Source organism: Pinus tabuliformis, chromosome 2_1 (assembly GCF_031772625.1).
Source record: "Pinus tabuliformis cultivar Carrire ecotype Pingquan chromosome 2_1, CPIR1, whole genome shotgun sequence".
NCBI lineage: Eukaryota > Viridiplantae > Streptophyta > Pinopsida > Pinales > Pinaceae > Pinus > Pinus tabuliformis.
In genome coordinates, this window is record NC_142299.1 from 258,323,246 (window position 1) to 258,331,054 (window position 7,809).

Sequence of the window (7,809 nt, forward strand, 5' to 3'; positions counted from 1 at the left end):
AGCAGCTGGAAAGCCCAGCTTTATATATGACTAATCAATTAAAAAAGTTACTATCTGAGCAAGAATCAACATGGCTCCATTTATGGCCCTTGCTGTAACTGGCACAGCTGAGACCTTCTTCAATATTGTAGCCATCATAACAAATACTGGTCCAGGATCTCCATCCTTTTTCATGAGTTCCAATGCATATGTCAGAACAACTGATGGGACTGTGTTAAGAGAGCCGACCAATTGCATTCCCATCCACAAGACACTTAAATTCTTCATTTGGGAGGTCAATTCGGCAAACTTGATGCTTACAACCTTCAACCAAATCTCCAATTTTCTTCAGTCATCCATTGTCGAAAATCTATTGCATCCAAGCGATATAATGAGGCATCACTTCTCTCTAAGTCTAGTGCAAACTCAAGAGACTCATCATATGGCTATCTTAATTTCCATGTAAGAAGTCAAAAGACTTGAATACGTGATCAGGTGATGTAGTCACAAATTTCTTACCATCAATACTGACCTCTATAGCTATTTTTATAGCATTAATTATCAAGTTTATAGAATATTGTATTATTTTTTAAAATATTTTATTATTACTTTGTGTGGTTTAGTCAGTTTTTTTTTGTTTTTTATTTATATGATTTTGTATAACCAGAAAGGAAACAATATGAATTATAAGTAAATTAAATAAACTTTGGCATATTTAATAATATTTAAATTAATGAAATAAAGATAAAAAGAAGGTAATTTTTTCTTTGGGTCACTTTGACTGAGAAAATTTGGCTTCTATCTAATAATATTTAAATTAATAAAATAAATATATAAAAAAAAAAAAATTGGGTCACTTTGACCCAGAAAATTTGGCTTTTATTGGATTGATTTTATTTCAGTTTGAGTTGTATTGCTGCATTATTAAAGGAAATAGAATGAAATATAGGGATTTTAGCTATTTTTTATATCATTAATTATCAAGTTGATAGAATATTGTATTATTTTTATGAAAATTTCAATTATTATTTTGTGTGGTTTATTTAGTTTTTTCTATATAGTTTAGCTGATTTTGTATATCAATTATAAGTAAATTAGATTATTAGTCCAAGTTGGATCAATATAATAAGTGATAATAAACTAAAATACAAGACTTTAAAAGTACTAGAAAAGCGTATTTCCTATGGTGGAATTCTTATACACCAAAAATACACACAAACAAACAAGATATCAAATTAGTAATGTATATTTTTTACTCTTCGCTCTATTCTAATAAAAACATCCAGAAATGTAATCTCAACTTCTTAGGTTTTAACTAATATATATAATTATTTTATTTTTCATTTATTTAAATTTCTATTATTATTTTGTGAGGTTTATTTAGTTTTTTCTATGTAGTTTAGCTGATTTTGTATATCAATTATAAGTAAATTAGATTATTAGTCAAAGTTGGATCAAGATAATAAGTGATAATAAACTAAAATACAAGACTTTAAAAGTACTAAAAAAGAGTATTTCCTATGGTGGAATTCTTATACACCAAAAATACACACAAACAAACAAAATATCAAATTAGTAATGTATGTTTTTTACTCTTCGCTCTATTCTAATAAAAACATCCAGAAATGTAATCTCAATTTCTTAGGTTTTAACTAATATATATAATTATTTTATTTTTCATTTATTTAAATTGCTTATCACATGAAAGTTAATTAATGATAATTGTTATATTATAAAATACTATATAAATCATGAAATTCAAAATTCAATCCAGCGAAAAAAACTAATTAAATTATTTAAATTAAAAATAATTATATTAATATTTTTAATTCCAAGTAAATTAAAATTAATCTAAATAAACATTTTATATTTCATATATTAAAAATATCCCAAAAAAAAATATGTTATCAAATTAGTTTTACTCTATAAATATCGTTAATAACATATTAATTTTTTAATATTTAATTTCTCTTATACTTTATTTGTATTAAATAAATAACCGATCCCATTTATTGTCTTTCATTCCATTTCCATTTATTAATCTATGACTGTGGACTGCCCCGTTGTCAAAAGTCTGTTGAAAGAATAATGAAGCGATTAACCAAATGGCATGTCGAAAGAGAATATTTAGACGTGACAAGGAAACCCATATCGTTTAGGAGCCCTGACAAGCTAAAGGAACGGGAGAATCACTTACGGAATTGGAGTACTATCACACACTGTAAGTTTGAAACATTGAGATTTTGTAATTATCATATACATTGTGTCTTTTATTTAGGATTTAATAGTAAATATAGTTAAATTTTATATATTTAAATAAGAAATATTATGATTTTTTTTATTTATGTGCACATACCATAGTTAATACTTTTAGCTTCTTCGGTTGCATAAGGTGAGACACTTTCAATTGTTGATTTGAAGTCCCGTGCATCGTATTCGGCAAGTATGCACTGTACTTTGACTGTTTTTCCAAATATCTGTTGAGTTTCCTTCTTTTCACCTCCGAATTCTGCTGTGCATTGAACCTGACCTAGCAAAAACTCTGAATTCTGCTGTGCATTGAACCTGGCGTGGTTGTGCAAAAACTCTGATCAGATTGCCACCGGGGGAAATCTTAGGCAGGTCCTCTTTCCGGAACTGGGTTGTCGCCCAATATCAATCTTTCCAGACGGTTGCAGGTGCAACATTTAGCAAGGGCTTCAATCGACGATTGGGAACCATTTCAGCCGGTGGTTTAGCTTTTGGAGCTGCAGAATTATCTTTGTGTTCTGGAAAATTGGAGCATGTGATGATTATCATTAGCATATTTATTGCAGGTATTATTCATGGATCCGTTTTTTATTTAGGTGTTTTTGTCTATGAAATCTGCATGCTGAAAAATCTGTCTAACCAACCATGTTACTGCTCGGATGGTTTTAGGGTCAATGGCCACGTTTGCTAAACTATATCCAAAGATGAAACCTTACGAATATGGTTTTAGAGTATTCTTGATAACATTCTGTTTCGTAATCGTGTCCGGGTAAAAAACTGGGGAGTTCATTCACACAGCGATAAACCGCTTTATCCTCATCCTTCTTGGTGCTGCTGTTTCTTTAGTAGTTAACACCTGTATCTATCCAATTTGGGCAGCCGAGGATCTACACAAGCTGATAGTGAAAAATTTCATGGGCGTCGCAAAGTCCCTTGAAGGTCAGGGTTTTAAAAGCACGGCTTGCAATTTTAGTAGCTAACCATTTTTTAGAAAAGTTTGCTGTATCATCCCACTTGTTTGTGCAAATACTTTTGCAGGATGCATTGATGGGTACCTTTCAGCATTGAGCTTGAAAGAGTTCCCTCAAAAATTCTTACATGTCAGGCTGCTGATGATCCAGTGTACAGTGGCTATAGATTGGCTGTGGTCTCTGCCACTGAAGAGGAAACTCTGGTATGCTACATGATTTGAATCATAGACGCCCTGGGGCTCACCGTTTTAAGTTTTAACTTCTCGTGTCAGTGTACGTGGTTAAAGCATTCTAAAACATTCAGGAAGGTTTTGCCAGTTGGGAGCCACCTCATGGCCGTTATAAAAAGATGAAGTATCCTGGAAGCAGTATGTTAAAGTTGGAGGAGAATTGAGACATTGTGCATACATGGTTATGGCATTGCATGGATGTTTACTCTCCGAGATACAGCTTAGTTTTCAAGCACCAGGAGAACCTAAAGCTGCGTTTTTTTAAAAACTGAATTCTCATAGTCCACTGTGAGAGGTGATTTTACCTTGAAGCTTTTACGTTAATGCCCATAGAATTATTTCATCACTCCACTTTGTCTTAGGTACATCTTAATATGGCTATTTTTGAATATTTCTCTTATTTGTACCGTCGTTATTTGTCTATTGCAGTTAGAGTACTCTAAACATGAAAATGATATCTCTCGATGTGGATCTTTAGAATTTACTTTATTTGCCTGTTGCAGTTCTCTAAACAAGATGTAGATCATTAGAATTTACTTTATTTACCTGATGTAGTTCTCTAAACAAGATGCAGATCTTCAGTATTTTCTTATATTATATGAGAACGATTGCATAGATAAAGTGTATGCGGCAACAACGGTCTTTGTCCTATGAAGCATTTAGAGGGATAAAGAAAACAATGGACAAATATATCAATGTTCTGTTATTACATCTATTTCTTTAATATCCCCTTTAATTTTAACCAAGCAAACGCCGGAGGGCTGCAGTTTCAGTTATCCATCTCTGAAGACACCTGGTTCTATCGGTTATGTAAAGGTCACTCAATAGCGTTTTCTTTTTGCTGCAGTTTCAATTATCCATCTATGAAGGCACCTTGTTCTATCTGTTAATGTAAAGGTCACCCAATAGCGTTTTCTTTTTGCTACAGTTTCATTTATCCATCTATGAAGACAAGTTGTTCTATCTGTTAATGTAAAGGTCACCCAATAGCGTTTTCTTTTTGTTGTTGGAGAAGAAAGCATATCATTTTAGGACAACTGGTTCATGTTTGTTATTTGATTTTTTCTATTTGTATAGTGATTTGATCATTACAATTTTATGAAGATATAAATACTTTATCCTTTTAAATTTGAAATTGTGATTTCTAAAGAGAAAAAAAACATTTAAATTTGAAATTGTGATTTCCAAAAAGGAAAGAAACATTTAAATTTGAAATTTTGATTTCCACAGTGAAAAAGAAAACATATTCTTACCTTTTAGACCCACTCTAACTATACTACCTTCATGAAAAGGTAATTTCAACAAAAATGCTTGAGAGATGGTAATTCATTCAAACAATCCCTCCTTTTATTTTGCCCAATATGCAATGGCTATGAAATGTTTGCACTAATATGCTAGGCCCTTAGGCTGTAATATTCCCTATATTTATTTATTTAAATTCCTAGAATTTTTATTTTATGAATTTCATTTAGAAAAAGTACACAATAATTTTTTGCTGAGAATTTAGCAAATTTAAATAAATTATAGAGCCAATAATCACAAAGCTTGTAGACAAATTCCATTGCAAACCCTAGCTACGTATTTATAATTTTGAGAGGGAAATTATATCAAATTTTATTTTGAAAGGAAACTTGACAAATAAATAAGCTCGAGTTATTAGGTCCTCTTCAGAAACCTCCTTTGGCTGGACACCTTGGACTGCTGTTTTAGCCTTTTAACAAAACACTCCAAAATCTCGTCCTTTCTCACTAAGCGCCAATGAAGAACCTGAAGTGGTTCTCCCTCTTGACTAGCTAGGGTGGATGTTTCACTATCAAAACTAATTGCCACTAGCTAGTGTGTATGGTTCCAACACCGAAACTAACATCTCCACAAGGGTTTCACCTCACAGAATAAGCTACTAGAGCTCCAATATCAATTCATAAAATATCCAGTCATCTACCAATCATCTCCCTTCTTTTTTTTTTATAGTTTTCTCCATCGAAATACCATGGGTCATCTTTTAATAATTAAGTGACTTTGTATGTCTTGATTCTTAATTAAATCAAAAGTCACTTAACAATCCCTTTTTAATTTAATTACTCACTTTCACCTTTAGGATGACATTAAGTAATTCAATTAATTGACTCTGTTAGCCTCCTACTGTAGCAGGTATTCATCTTTCATGATCGACATTTTTACATGCCAAATATGTCATACTTTGCATGTTGCAATGTTCCATATTTGCTACAGAGGCCAAGAAGTGTCCATGAGAGTGTGCTAGTCTAAATGCCACTGCTGTGTTCCAAATTTTGATGAGTTGATCCATTTTGATGAGTTTTCAGTTAAGGGAGGGCCAAACAGCTTAATCTTGGTCTCCCTAGGTTTCAATTTCCTATTGTAGAATATAGAGAATCATTATCTGTCCAAACAGCTTAATCTTGGCAGATTTGTAGATAGGCAGAGAAGCAAGGGTGCTCAACAACTTAATCTGAGCCCCTGGTTGAAATAAGTGTAGATGTAGATAGGAGGAAAGCAAGAAGAAAATAATGAAAATTTGGGTATGCTAGTTCAAGTGTACCCAAACGAAAAGAAGAGAAAATGCTAGGTGAGTAGGTTGGGTAGGTAGTTTGTGGTTGCAGAATCATGGCTTGTGATCCATTTCATCTTTTGAAGTGTCATATCTATTCATATCACAAGTTTGAGGCAGTTTTCCATTTGAAAGACTTCAAGCGAGGCATGTCTAACTTCCCCTTCTTCCTCTTTCCCCAAATCACTCACTAACTTCCCTAAAGAGGTCAAGATTTGCTTGATACCTCTTAGTTTCATCATTTTCCATATCATTTGCCTTGGTAAAGATCTGCTTTACTCAAGGAATGTTCATACTTCCTCTATGAGTCATTTTCCCCCTTAATAGCCTAAGATTTACATACTTAGTGCTCTCTCATCACATTTCATGTTAATTACTAACTTTATTATGTAACTCCCTATCTATCTCCCCTCCCCCTACTAAAACTATGTTAATAACTCCCCTATACACTTATCCCCTCCCCCTGGTTGAAAAATAAACATAAGTACACTTGGGAATTGCTAAGTTTATCTGAAACTTAGCAAGAGCCCTTATTGCCCCCCTCAAACCATATTGTCATGCATCTTGGATTCCTTCTGATGCACAAAACCTTTCATCACTTCGTAAATCCTTCCTCTAATTCTTTTTGACTCCTTCACAAAGCATAAAATCCCCCTCCAAATCTATAGCATCCACCTTTTGGCCTTGTTTTACCTTTTTAAGGCATAAACCCCTTTTTTGGCCACTAAAACCCCTCTCAAAGCACATAACATTCCTCTTAAGTGCCTTTGGACTCCTTCCAAGGCATGAAAATCCCAAAAAACATGCAAAACACCATTAAAAAGCCCTCAAGTGAATTCAAAACCCTCCTTTCTGCACTTCGGACCCCTTCCGAAGCCCCAAAACCCTTCCAAAACACTAAGGAAACACCTCCGATTTCCTAGGCCTTAGCCTTTGCATAAAAACATTGGCCCGATTGCAAAAGGGTTCCTTTTGGGCCCCCTCTAATGCGATATCGCAGTCGGGAGGGGGAGTCACAACTTATATGTGCACATATATATGTCCCCGATGATAAAGCACCGATGAGATCATAGCCGTCCATCGCCCCCTCCTATCCAACGGTCCACATCATTTCGGCGATCGCATATATGTCAATCCCATGTCTCCGCTGATTGTCGATCCCCTACTTCATCGCAGCCGTCTGTTCACTCCTCCCATCCACGACTTATATCATTTCAGCGATCGCATATGTATAAAGCCCTCCGCCTGCCGATACCGAAGTGTCGAGTTAATCGCGGCCGCCCGTTCGGGCCCTTAGATCAATGACCCATATTCATTCGTAGCATTCCCATATATATGGCTCCAACTGGCAAAGTCGAAAAGCTATAAAGTGGAGCCTAATGCATTTCGGGTCCGAAAAGGGGTAGTACTGTACGCCCCGTTTCTAGATCCGATAAGTTATAAAGAGAAGTTTAATACATTTTCGGGTCCGCGACATTTCGGAGGTTTTATATAGCAACCCCCTGGTCCGCCCCGATGCCGATATAGCGATTTGATCTGGGCCGTTGGATCGGCTTGCGCCGGATCCAACGACCACGATTTAACATTTTGAACAGTGGTGTGGAAGCGCCCGAATTTCATTAAAAGTGCATGTTTTAACGCATTTCCCCCTGTTTATTGAAATGGGCCATTTGCACAGGTTTTACACAGAGCGCCCGCGCCCACCCAGGTATAAAGGAAAAGATGGTTTCCTTAGCTGTTTTTAAATCGATTTGTGCCCAGGTGTTTCCAATTGCGGGGATTTCACATCGGCGGTCCTCCAATGATCCTC